General features: G+C 42.3%; 2 non-coding genes across 2 annotated transcripts; one reads left to right on the forward strand and one right to left on the reverse strand.

Annotated features, from left to right (window-relative positions):
• Window positions 1-1470: 1470 nt before the first annotated feature.
• On the reverse strand, window positions 1471-1577 carry LOC133049503 (U6 spliceosomal RNA). The gene has a single exon (XR_009691344.1). It is a non-coding gene; the product is annotated as a U6 spliceosomal RNA (small nuclear RNA).
• Window positions 1578-13593: 12016 nt separating this feature from the next.
• On the forward strand, window positions 13594-13665 carry TRNAC-GCA (transfer RNA cysteine (anticodon GCA)). The gene has a single exon. It is a non-coding gene; the product is annotated as a tRNA-Cys (tRNA).
• The last annotated feature ends 238 nt before the right edge of the window (window positions 13666-13903 follow it).

Genomic DNA, 13903 nt, shown 5'->3' on the forward strand with positions numbered 1-13903 from the left:
TTTTTAAATGGATTCATTCTGTGAGAAGACAGCTGGGTGAAAAGCAGTGGGTCAGGGCTTATTAGAAACCACAGCTGAAGCCGTAAGGAAACAACATAAGACACAATAGAAAAATAATGATGATGAGAGATAAAGCAGCTTGACAAAAGCAGTTTACAAAACTGAACGTACAATATTGTCCAATTTTTGAAAACTACAAGAGAGATACAGACAGGCAAGCAATAGGCATGAGTGAGTGCCAGGGTTTTTAAAACTGACTTTGCAATAGAATGTTCTGGAATTTAAAAAAAGAAAAAAACACAGACCCATCATCCTTACCCCTGCTGCTGCTGCTGCTGCAAAGTTGCTTCAGTCATGTCCGACTCTTAGCGACCCTGTGGACTGTAGCCCACCAGGCTCCTCTGTCCATGGGATTTTCCAGGCAAGAGTACTGGAGTGGGTTACCATTGCCTTCTCCTCCCTACCCCTAGAGGTTCTGATTTATTAGCTCTGGTTTGGCATCTTTATTTTAAAAAGTTTCCCAGGTTGTTCTGATGTACTGTCAGCACTGAGGACCACTAGCACATACAGAGAAAAATTAAAAAACCAGAAATGGCTTTATGGGGTATTTCTGATTTAATTTTAATGTCATTTTTCTGTGTTCCTACATATTGTTAACACTGTGAACATGCATTACATCTATGACCAGAAAAGCTTATTAATAAAAATTATAACTGAACTTATTAGGAAAAATCACCCTAGGCAACAAGAAATAATAATGACTAACATTTTGCTGAGAGCCAGAGATGCTCTTTGTCTTGTTTTTGTTTTGTTTTGTTTTTTGGCAATTGGGAATGTCAGATCTTTGTTCCCTGATCAGAGATTGATCTGAACCCATGCACCCTGCAGTGGAAGCAGAGTCTTGACCACTGAACCACGAGGGAACCCCCAGACACTGGCTTCATTAACGCTGTACTTAGTCCTTACAACAACTCTGTGGCGAGGCACTAGTATTTCAGCCTTATTTCTACTGATAAGGAAGGTAGAGGTCCAAGAGTTTCCAGCTCAGACACCAAGAGAGGGACAGACACAGCACAAACTCAGGACCAATCACTAGAGGACCTGAGGCTCACCCTCGCACGCTACTTTGTTCCAGTCGAAAGAAGTGATGAGGTGGTCCCTCCCCTCCATCACACCATCACGGGCCCTCAGGATCCAGGGCCTCACCTCTGCCTGCTTCCGGCTTCCCAGGGCTCATGGGAAATTTCCTCTCTGAATTCCCATCAACATTCTCCTCTTCCAAAGACTTCCCACAGTTTGCTACTCCCCTCAGAGGAGAACTGTGTCTCCACGCAAGCTAGAGAGAGGGGAAAAAGAAAGAAGAAATTGAACACCACAGGATACTGACTGTCTATTAAGACATATTATAAGAATCCTTTTTTAAAAGTATTAATTAAAAAAAAAAAGTATTAATTGATTTTTTTTTTTTTTTTAAATATGGAACGCTTCACGAATTTGCGTGTCATCCTTGCGCAGGGGCCATGCTAATCTTCTCTGTATCGTTCCAATTTTAGTATATGTGCTGCCGAAGCGAGCACTTAATTGATTTTTTTACTGGAGTGGAGAATGAAGAGGAGGTGCCCCAGGCAATTATACATGGGGATACAGATGTGAAATTCTACAGGGTTTTCCCCTGGGGAGATGATGGTGTGCTTGTCAGGTTATTTCCCCATTTCACAGATGGTGGTGCCAAATTCTTAAGAAACTTCATGAAAGAGGAAAAAAAAAAATGAGTTGATGCCCCAGCCAGAACCAAAAATCCTTTCTAGTTCATAAAAGGTTTGTGGATTTTAAAAGATTTTTTTAAAAAATCAACAGCTATTTACCTTCATTCTCTTGCATGGTTATGTTTCCAGATAAAACACAGCATGTCCTATAAGATGTGAATTTCAGATAAGGAATTTTTTTGGTAAAAGATATCTCAAATATGGGACATATTTATACTAAAAAATTATTGTTTAATTTTATTGACAGGTCAACTTTAACTGGGAGTCCTGTACTTTTATGTGCTAAATATGACAGACCTATTTCATGAGAAACATGATTTTCTTTCTTCCTTGGACATGGTTTTTCCTTCTCAGCGTCATCAGCTCAATGATTTGAAGAAGCATAAACCAGAAAATTGATCTCATCGATTGAGATCATCCTTTTGTGTCAAACAACCCACTGAGCCAACTCTTCTGGTAGTCAGTAAGTGTTACATCTTCCAAAGACTAACACACACACACCCCTTATACACATGCATTCACAGACACCCACACACCTTCAGACATGCCCAGGCACACACTTTCACGTATATGTATACATATGCACACACACAGAGTACAAACAGATTTTAATTTCTCCTAACACTCTAAAATGCAGATCCCTCATTCTCTTTTCAGATTTTCACGGCTTTCCAAACACATTTTCTTATTTGTTCAAGGAGAAAAAGTCATGTCTCCAGCTTGCTTTATATGCCCAGCTACATTGACCAGGCTTCCCACAGAGAAGGTTGGCAATAAGACCTCATCTTTTGTATTTCAGAAATGTTGAATTTTCTTTTCTTGCCACTGCATTAAACTGCTATTTTAGTATAAAGGGGATGACAGTTGTCTTAGGGTCAGATACTAAACACAACTTACTAACAAGGAAAAATACAAAACTGCAAATTGAAAACTTGAACCATGTAATAAAAATACTTGAAAATGAGAGAGAAGAAAAACTTTAAAGTATTTTCAAGAAGCATAGTAGTTAAATGAATAATTCCTAGATCCAGCCTACTTGAGTAACTAGCTAGCCAATTTATTTAACTTTATCTGTAAAGTAGAATTAACAACAGTTTCTATCTCATGGGTTGCTGTGATATTTAAGTAAATATAATTAAAGATGTACAAAATAGTGGCCAACACAATTTTTTACTATTACAATTACCTCTTATTTGCCACACACAGGGGTAGGCTCTTTACATACATAATTCCATATGATTATCAAATGAATGTTAGTTATGTAGACATGAGGAAACTGAGGCTCACAGAGGCTAAGAGACTTCCCTGAGGTCACACAGCTAGCATGCAACAAAGTCAAGATTTAAGTACCAATCTCAGTATAAAAACACGGTTCTCTTGATTACCCAGTTTTTTTTTTTCCATTTATTTTTATTAGTTGGAGGCTAATTACTTTACAATATTGTAGTGGTTTTTGCCATACATTGACATGAATCAGCCATGGATTTACATGCATTCCCCATCTGATTACCCAGTTTTAAGATAACAAGCAGAAAATACACAGGTGGCAAGGTGGTAGCTTTTCAAGGAGAAGATCTCTATGGTCATTGCTTCTGTGGAGTAGGGTGGGGGTGGGATATTCGGAAAGGTTTGGACTGGTGCATCAGGTAAAGAGTACCGGACCCTCTGTCTAGTTACAAACCTCACCCAAACATTTGCAACCAGATTAGGACCCTACTTTCTTGTGACCTCTCCAAGTAAACCCCCAGGAGGTGGAAAGCCCTGACCCTGCCTCTGCCTGACTCTCTAATTTAAGGCAATACAAGATAAGGCTGATCCCCCAGCACTGGGTGTGTTCTAGCAGCAGCCCCAAGGACTCGATCCTTTACTCACATTTGTCTACTCAGCTTCTCCACCTGGATATCTCCACTCTCATCTCAGCCTTAAGTCCAAAACTGGCTTTACCTCCGGTGGCCCCAGTTCAACAGATAACAGCTCCCTTCTTCTGGTTGAGCAGACCTAAAGGCGTGGAGTTGTCCTTCATATCTCTCTTTCTCGTGCCCTTGATATCTAATCCATTGGCTCATCCCTCATCCAGTCCTGCTGGTCCCACCTTCAGAATACATCCAGAACCTGACCACCTCCCTCCATCTCCACCCCCACCATCCCCCGTCTCTGCATGGCGTCTTCATCAGGACCATTGCAGCAGACTCCTCGCTGATCTCCATGCTTCCATCCTTGTCTTCTGCCATCATGTCATCCTCACACAGTGGCCAGAGTACTCTTGTTACATTTGCCTCAGATCGCCAGGCTCCTCTGCTCAAACTCCTCCACAGTCTCCCACCTCAGAGGATCCGAGAAGCCCGTCATTATCCACAGCTCTCCCTCAGCTCTCTCGGACATCCCCTCGCACCACAATCTACAACCCCGTCTGTTCCAGCCCCTACCCCTCCACACCAGTCCTTGCAGGGGCTGAGCCAGCTCCTGCATTAGGCCCTTCACTCTCTGTCTGCTGGATGTACCCCACGAAGTTGCCTATATGACTCACTCCCCAGCATCCTTCAAACCACTGTGCTCCTCCATCCCACTCTAGCAGAGAGTACCACCCTGTCCACCTACATAAAACAGCGATGCACCACCCTCACCCGGGCACTTCCTCCCCCTTAACCTGCCTTATTTTTTTTTCCCCACAGGATTTATCACTTCCTGATGTGCTCTATTCACCTATTTGCTTATTGTCTCCATCCTCTAGAAAGGAAGATCCAGGTGGATAGAGATTTTATCTGTGTTATTGTCTGCTATTTATGTAACCTCAAGGCCTAGAAGACTATTTATGTGCATGCAGTAGGTACACAATAAATATTTGACAAATGAGTGAATGGAAAGAGCCTCATGTCATCTGAACAGGACACCTCTGCTGATTGCTTCAGCTTTCCTACTCTAAAGTCAGCCTTTGGAAAGACTCTTGGGACCTCCCTGGTGGTCCAGTGGTTAAGACTCCACACTTCCATTGCAGGGGATGTGGGTTGGGGAACTAACATCCTGTATGCTGTGAGGTGCGGCCAAAAAACGAAAGAAAAAAAAAAGACTCTCCACTCTGCATTCTTTTCCATCTTAGGAGTCAAAACTCCAGGGTGATCCTGAACAAATCTTTTCTGGCTGGAGTGCTGCTGTGTTGTGTAGTTCTGCTCGGTTGGGTTGAGCAGAACAGGCTCATGGACAAAGCCACGTGCAAGGCTCCCTGCGTGTCTCTGGCTTCCCATGTGTTCTCGATGGAAACGTGTCTGGGGACACTGTTCTACAGGCACCAGAGCAACCAGCGCATGACGAAAACCTCATCACTCAAGTAGAGAAGAAAACAAGTCCATCCACCTCAATGCCCACTTCCATGGAAACTTGGCATTAGTTCAAAAGGCCAGAGCTGGCAACACTTTTGACTTTTATTATCCTCTTTTGTCATTCCAGGGATTGTGTTTACAGGCACATGCTGAGAGGAGGCAGCCTTTCGAATTGAATGCACCAAGCAGGAAACCTTCCAAAGCCCAAATTAATTATCTTCTGCAGCATCTAAATAATTATTATTTTGTGAGGAGTTTGCCAGTCAGAGACTTTGGCACATCCATTAGGGACCCTGAAACCATGCCAAGGACTTAGCCTTTCACTGCAGAAATCCCTTTACCCCTCGAATAAGCAAGGCTGTTAGAGAAAAGCTTTGCTGATCCAGGTGGGAAGCCTCACCCAATCCTCTGGCTTCTGCTGCATCTCCTAAGAGCTGAAGTGTTGCCTACAGGAGCCTCACACAGACACTGAACACTGTGAAGGAGGAATGCTAGAGTATGCAGTTGCGAAATGTCCAAGGATCTGTTCCTAAGAGGATTCAGGTATATCCAATCACCTCTGTGTTGGTTAATCATTTCTCCAGGATTACATTGGCAAAACCATCAATAAGTCTAGAGCTCCTGTTAATGGGTCCCAGGTTCACGTACACACATGCTATTCACATGAAGAGGACAATGCCCGGTGGAAGTACTTGAACTCTGTGGTTTTTCCGGCACTTGCATAAGCCACGTCCTCTCTAAGATTCCTGAACATTCAACCAGCACAAATTTCTAGATCGTTTTTAAAGTATATTTATGGACACTGGGGGCTCAGATGGTAAAAAGTTTGCCTGCAATTCAGGAGACCCAGGTTTGACTCCTGGGTCAGGAAGATCCCCTGGAGAAGGGAATGCAACCCATTCGAGTATTCTTGCCTGGAGAATTCCATGGACAGAGGAGCCTGGCAGGCTACAGTCCATGGGTCACAAACAGTCAGACACAACTGAGCAACCATCAATTTCTCATGCCATACTGTAATTTGTCATCTATTTTAAGATGCACCTTTATGTTAGAGAAGGAAATGGCAACCCACTTCAGTATTCTTGCCTGAAGAATCCCATGGACAGAGGAAGCCTTACGAGCTACAGTCCATGGGGTCACAAAGAGTTGGACACGACTGAGTGACTAACTCATACATACATACATTATTTTATGTAAAGCTAAGAAAGACAACAATGCTGTCAATTAAATTAGAATAAGCCATTGATTGTAGATTGGGTCCTGATCAGAAATAAGTTGTCAAAAAGTGTGCATCTTATCAATACAATCATGTGTGTGTGTGCGTGTGTAGGGAGAAAAAGAAAGATGCAGTTGGGGAAAAAGGAAACTCATATAAGTGGTTTGGAGCAGTTATGATATTTCATATTTTCACCATTTCTAAAATTAAAGAAAATTACTATATTGCTTTAAAAATCCACTTGGGGATTTTAATAGAATTTTTTATATTATCACCTGTACGAATTTATTTCTATCTTAGACTCTACTGAGCAGGCACCAAGTTTTCTAACATGAAAATGAATTATGTAATTGCTCTTTCTGCTTGCTCTTTTGGCAAAGGGCCAAACCAGGTTCAGTGTTGCTGCCTCAGCAGAGCACATACAATTAAGTAATGCAGTAAGTGGCCATCGTTCTAAGATCTTGAATTCACTCACTCACTCTTTCATGGCTGCCTTCCAACCTCCGGTCAGTGGTAATTTTCTGAGTTTATCACTCGTTTCTCATTTACAGAATGAGAAGCTAGAACTAGATTGATTTCTAAGCACCTTTTCTGCTTTAACATTCAGCTTTATACTGACTCCAGTTCGACTTCTAAAATATAGGAATCATCTGGAAAACATTTAATAAGCATATGTTCAAGGTACTGTGGTTATTGCTTTTCATATAGTGTTTCATTTAACCCTTGAGGCAGCTCTGTGAGGTATAACAGATGTTACTATGACTATTTTACAGATGCAGAAGCTGCAAATAAATGCCGAGCAGGGTCTTTTGTTTTCTGTTACAGATTGAGTGACATATAATTCACATCCCATACAACACACCTTTTAAAGTGTAAAATTCAATGATTTTTAGTATATTCAGAGTTGTGCAAACAGTTCTTGTTATTGTTTAGTTGCTCAGTTGTGTCCAACTCTTTTGCAAGCCCGTGGACTTCAGCCTGCCAGGCTCCTCTGTCCATGGGATTTCCCAGGCAAGAATACTCGAGTGAGTTGCCATTTCCTTCTCCAGAGGATCTTCCTGACCCAGGGATTGAACCTGTGTCTCCTGCATTGGCAGGCGGATTCTTCACCACTGAGGCACTAGGGAAGCCCATGCAAACCATGTACCAAAATCAATAAAAGCCATGTATCCTAATCAATATTAGAACCTTTAAATCACCTTAAAAAGAACCTCCGCCCCTTTTAGCAGGCATTCCCCTCATTGCCTACCCTTTCAGCCCCGGCTACCATTAGTCTACCCTGTGTCTCTCTGCCTAGTCAGGATATGTCCTACAAATGGGATCATACAATACAGTCAGTTCCCTTTGTATCCATGAGGAATTGGTCCCAGGAATCCCCACAGATGCCGACCCTAAAGGTATGCAAATCCCACAGATAAAATGGTGATACACAGTGGATACAGTTGGCCTTCTACGTGTATAGTTTCACATTTGCAGATTCAACTGATCATGGATATGGAGGGCACATTGTATGTGGTCCTTCCTAGTAGGGTCTTGAAGCCAAGTCTTTCAGACTGCAGGATTATATACCATACTGCCTTGGTACCGGGTATTTTGAAGGACAGAGATAAAGTAGGATGCTAATCCCTGCTCAAGTTTGAGTGAGAAATGTGTTAGTCGCTCAGCTGTGCCCAGCCCTTTGCAACTCCATGTATTGAAGCCCACCAGCTCCTCTGTACATGGAATTCTCTAGGCAAGAATACTGGATTGGGTAGCCATTCCCTTCTCCAGGGGATCTTCCTGACCCACGGATCAATATGCATTCAAAACAAGAGCAGACATTCCTATCAAATTACTGATGGCATTTTTTGCAGATCTAAAGTTTTTTTAAAAATCTTAAAATTTGTATGGAAATACGAAAGATCCCAAATAGCTAAAGCAATTTTGAGAGAGAAAATGAAGCTGGAGGAATCGGGCTTGCTGGCTTAGGACTAAACTATTAAGCTATAGTAATCAAAACAGCACAAAGTTAGACTTATAGATCAATGGAACAGGATAAAATACCCAGAAATAGACCCACGTACCCTTGGTCAGTTAATCTATGACAAAGGAAACAAGAATATACAGTGGAGAAGACAGTCTCTTCAGTAAGTGGTGCTGGGAAAACTAGACAGTAACATGTAAAAGAATGAAAGAAATTAGAACATTCTCTAATACCATACACAAAAATAAAATGGACTAAAGACCTAAATGTTAGACCAGATACTATAAAACTCTTAGAGGAAAATATAGGCAGAACACTCTTTAACATAAGTCGCAGCAAGATCTTTTCCGATCCACCTCCTAGAATAATGAAAAAAAAAACAACAACAAATGGGGCCTAATTAAACTTAAAAGCTTTTGCACAGCAAAGCAAATCATAAACAAAATAAAAACAGAACCCACAGAATGGGAGAAAATATTTGCAAATGATGAAACCAACAAAGAATTAATCTTCAAAAGATAAAAAAGCTTATACAGCTCAATATTAAAAATAACAAATAACCCAATCAAAACCAGGAAGATTTAGATAGACATTTCTCTAAAGAAACTGAAAGTCCTTCATTCGTGTCTGACTCTTTGCGACCCCATGGACTATATAGTCCATGGAATTCTCCACACAAGAACACTGGAGTGGGTAGCCTTTCCCTCCTCCAGGGAATCTTCCCAACCCAGGGATAGAACCCAGGTCTCCCACATTGCAGGTGGATTCTTAACCAGCTAAGCCACAAGGGCCAAAAAGCACATGAAAAATGCTCAATATGGCTAGTTACTAGACATATGCAAATCAAAATACAATAGGAAAAAAAACACAATAAGATATCACCTCACACTGGTAAGAATGGCAATTGTCAAAATGTTTACAAACAGTAAATGCTAGAGAAAGTGAAAGTGAAGTCGCTCAGTTGTGCCCGACTCTTTGCAACCCCATGGACTGTAGCCTACCAGGCTCCTCTGTCTATGGGATTTTCCAGGCAAGAATACTGGAGTGGGTTGCCATTTCCTTCTCCAGGAGATCTTCCCAACCCAGGGATTGAACCCAGGTCTCCCGCATTGTAGGCAGATGCGTTACCATCTAAGCCACCGGGGAAGTGCTAGAGAAGGTATGGAGAAAAGAGAAGCCTCCTACACTGTTGGTGGGAATGTAAATTGGTACAGCCACCATAGAGAACAATAAGGAGGTTCCTTAAAAAACTAAAAATAGAGCTACCGTATCATCCAGCGATCCCACTCTGGGGCATATATCTGGAGGAAACCATAATTTGAAAAGATATATGCACCCCAATGTTCATAGTACTGTTTACAACAGTCAAGACATGAAAGCAACATAAATGTCTATCAACAGATGAATAGATAAAGGCAAGGTACTACATGTATACAATGGAATATTATTCAGTCATAAAAAGACTGAAATAATGCCATTTGCAGCAACATGGGGGCTTCCTATGTGGCGCTAATGGTAAAGAAGCCACCTGCCAATGCAAGAGATGTGAGATGGGGGTTTGATCTCTGGGTCAGGAAGATCCCCTGGAGGAGAGCACAGCAACCCACTCCAGCATACTTGCCTGGAGAATCCCATGGATAGAGGAGCTGGCAGGTTAGAGTTCATAAGCTGGCAAAGAGTCAGACACCACTGAAGTGACTTAGCGCTCATGCACGCAGCAACAAGGATGGACCTAGAGATTATCATACTAAGTGAAGTCAGTCAGACAGAGAAAGACAAATACAACATGATACCACTTATACGTGGAATCTAAAAAAATAATGCAAGTGAAGTTCTTTACAAGACAGAAACAGACTCACAGACCTACAAACCAAATTTATGGTTACCAAAGAGGAAAGGCAGGGGTGGGGGATAAATTAGGAGGTTGGGATTAACATATATACACTAATACATATATACATACATATATATATATATATATATATATATATATATATATATATATAAAATAGATACTCAACAAGGACCTACTGTATAGCACAGTGAACTCTATTCAATACTCTGTAATAACCTATATGGGAAAAGAATCTGAAAAAGAATAGATGTATGTATATGTATAACTGAATGACTTTCCTGTACATCTGAAACTAACACAACACTGTAAATGCACTATACTCCAATATGAAATTACACATTTTAAAATAATTAAGAAAATAAACGAAACAAAAACAGACAATATAAGATAACAGGGGAGACAAAAGTGTGATCGGACAGATCTCCCTGACTTCCCAGTTCTCTTGCTCTTCTCAGCCTGCATATGGAGGTTTAGGAGGTCCCCAGAGGCACTCTGAGCAGGAACCCATGCCCACTCACTCTGAGGTTCACTCAGAGCTACAAAACTGTAAAGAGAAAAAGCAGGTAACTTTGCCCGTTTATGGCCAAAGAGGGGACAGACTGTGGTCTTGTTTCTGTACTGAGTCTTGAGCTGACAAAGCATTCCTCAAACACCTCTAAGCCACACTCGGGGCTCTCCCTTCCCGTACCCTAGCTGGAAGTTTCAGTCTTTGCACTCAAAGTACTGCAAATCTTCTCACCATATAGTCCAGCCCCTTTCCCTAATGTGTGGATGGACACAGGATGGCACCTTGCAGAGGTGACTATGCTGGATATTCTCTATTTGTCCTACACCATCTTCTGCCTCCTCTCCCTGCTCTGGACTCTGAAGGCTGGTCTCTGGGCTCACCAGGCTCCCTTACTCTCAGGTTAGATCCAGGCAGCTGCTTGCAAAAGACAGGAGGGCAAGAAGATGGAGAGCTTGGGGTCTTTAGTCTCTGGCCCCTCTCTCTTGGCTCCAGGGCTAGTAGCAGCTACCTTCTCTTGCTAGCTTCCAGATATCTCACCATCCTTTGATGGTTCCCTTTAGTTCAGTTCAGTTCAATTCAGTCACTCGGTCATGTCTGACTCTTTACGACTCCATGGACTGCAGCACACCAGGCCTCCCTGTCTGTCACCAACTCCCGGAGCTTGCTCAAACTCATGTCCATCGAGTCAGTGATGCCATCCAACCATCTCATCCTCTGTCATCTCCTCTCCTCCTGCCTTCAATCTTTCCTAAATCTTTCCCAAATCTTTGAAAATCCTCTCTCCATTAACTTTTCAGTTAAATTTTTCTGATTGTGTCATCTGTTTCTGTTAGGACAGCTAGCAGCCTTCAGAGATAGCTACTGAGAGCTATATGCATGCCTGCTCAGTTGCTCAGTCATGTCTGACTCTGTGACTCCATGGACTGTAGCCCTCCAGGCTCCTCTTTTCATGGAATTCTCCAGGCCAGAATACTGGAGTGGGTTGCCATTTCCTCCTTCATGGGATCTTCCTGACCCAGGGATGGAAGGTGGATTCTTTACCACTAAGCCATCTACAAAGCCCCACTGACAGCTACAGCAGCCTTCAAATAATCGCTCCAGAAGGGGTAGGCAGAACTAGCTGTCTATTTATCAACTTTCCTTCAGCCTTAATGGGCTTCCCTGATAGCTCAGTTGGTAAAGAATCTGCTTGCAATGCAGGAGACCTCGGTTCAATTTGTGGGTTGGGAAGATCTTCTGGAGAAGGGATAGTCTACCCACTCCAGTATTCACTTCCCTTGTGGCTGAGTTGGTAAAGAATCTGCCTTCAATGAGGGAGACCTGGGTTGGATCCCTGGGTTGGGAAGATCCCATGGAGAAGGGAAAGGCTACCCATTCCAGTATTCTGGCCTGGAGAATTCCACGGACTATATAGTCCATGAGGTCACAAAGAGTCGGACAAGACTGAGCTTCACTTCACTTCTGCCTTCATAATAATAATCATAAACCCACTTTATTTGTAGCTGGACATGTAGCTACTCCTAATGAAGATCTATTTTCTCAGCCTCCTTTGCAATTAGCTATGGCTTTATGGTTCAGTTCTGCCTGGTAAGATGTAAGCAGAAGTCAAATGTAGCATTTTCTGGGAAAGCTTAAAAGAAAGTTAGATAATGTTGTTTGACCTTTTCTTCTGTGTTCTTTCCATTACTACTTGAAACATGGTAATGATGGTTAGAGTTCCAGTAGCTGTCTTAGACCATGAGAATGAAGGCTATACCTTAGTGATGGTGGGATGGGACATCTGAAGGAGCTTGGGTCTCTGCATGTGTAGAGTTCCCAAACCAGCCTGGACTGCCTATTTCTGATCTCTTGTACAACCCATGCTTGCTTATGCCACTGTTATTTTTGGCTGTCTTTATGATGCAGCTGAGTTCAGACTAAAACTGGGGAGTGAGATTGGAAAAGAAGTGTAGTTTAGCAGAAAGAACTTTAGGCCAAAAGGCAGAAGATACTGGTTCAACCTGTAGTTCTTCTATTAAGAGCTCTAGAATCTTGAGAAAATCACCTGGTCTTCCTGAGACTCAATTCCCTATCCATTAAGTTGGAAAAATAGTATCCACTTAACATGATCATTGAGAAAATTACATAAGATAACACATGTTTCAGTGGGCAGCACACAGCAAGCACATGGTTTTAAGTGTATGGCTCTAGAGTTAGCCTGGGAGTTGTAATCCTGCCTCCACTCCTTACTAGCTGTGTGCCTTTGGGAACTGACTTGGCCTCAGTTTGCTCATCTTTAAAAGTGTGTTATAATAATACATGCCTTACAGGGCTTGCCTGGTGGCTCAGATGGGAAAGAATCTGCCTGCAATGTGGGAGAACTGGGTTCAATCCCTGGGTCAGGAAGATCCACTGGAGAAGGGAATGGCAACCCCCTCCAGTCTTCGTGCCTGGAGAATTCCATGGACAGAGGTGCCTGGCAGGCTATGGTCCACAGTGTCACAAAGAATTAGACATGAATGAGCAACTAACACTTTCACTTTCATAGGACTTTGAGGATAAAATTAGAGAATTTGTGTAATTACCTTATTTTATTACCTAGCACATAGTAAACATTCATTAAATGAGTAAACTACTGCTATTATTATTTTCTAGTCATCATCCTCTAATCATTTTTATATATTCTTATAAGGATTATTTTAAGTCTTGGATTGCATATTCCTATGACAAAGGAATGTCTATATACTGTTGGAGCCTTTACAGCTCCAAGCTCAATGCCAGACCCAGAAGTACTTGATTAAACAGCTCGCAAATTATCTTGCATGATTCAGTTGAGGAGGTCCAATTTTTCAATGAGGTTGAGATTCCTTTTCTCAGGAAGACAGCTAGATTTACCAAAGAGGAATGAGATGGGGAGGGGCTGGGAGAAGAGGCTGAGAAGCTGTTGAGATTTCAGAATTAGTAGGGCATTATATAAATCAAGGGTGCTTCCCTGGTGGCTCAGACGGTAAAGCGTCTGTCTGCAATGCAGGAGACCCAGGTTCGATCCCTGGGTTGGGAAGATCCTCTGGAGAAGGAAATGGCAGCCCACTCCAGTATTCTTGCCTGGAAAATCCTATGGACAGCGGAGCCTGGTAGGCTACCTTCCACGGGGTCGCAAAGAGTCAGACACGACTGAGCAAGACCTCCTCCTCCAGTATATAAATCAAGGGTCCTTATTGCAGACAACAGAATTCACTCTGGCTGGCTTAAGTAGAAATAAGTACATGAAAGAAGCTAAAAAGCTCACAAAATCTTTG

The sequence above is a fragment of the Dama dama genome, chromosome 3 (assembly GCF_033118175.1).
Source record: "Dama dama isolate Ldn47 chromosome 3, ASM3311817v1, whole genome shotgun sequence".
Taxonomy (NCBI): Eukaryota; Metazoa; Chordata; class Mammalia; order Artiodactyla; family Cervidae; genus Dama; species Dama dama.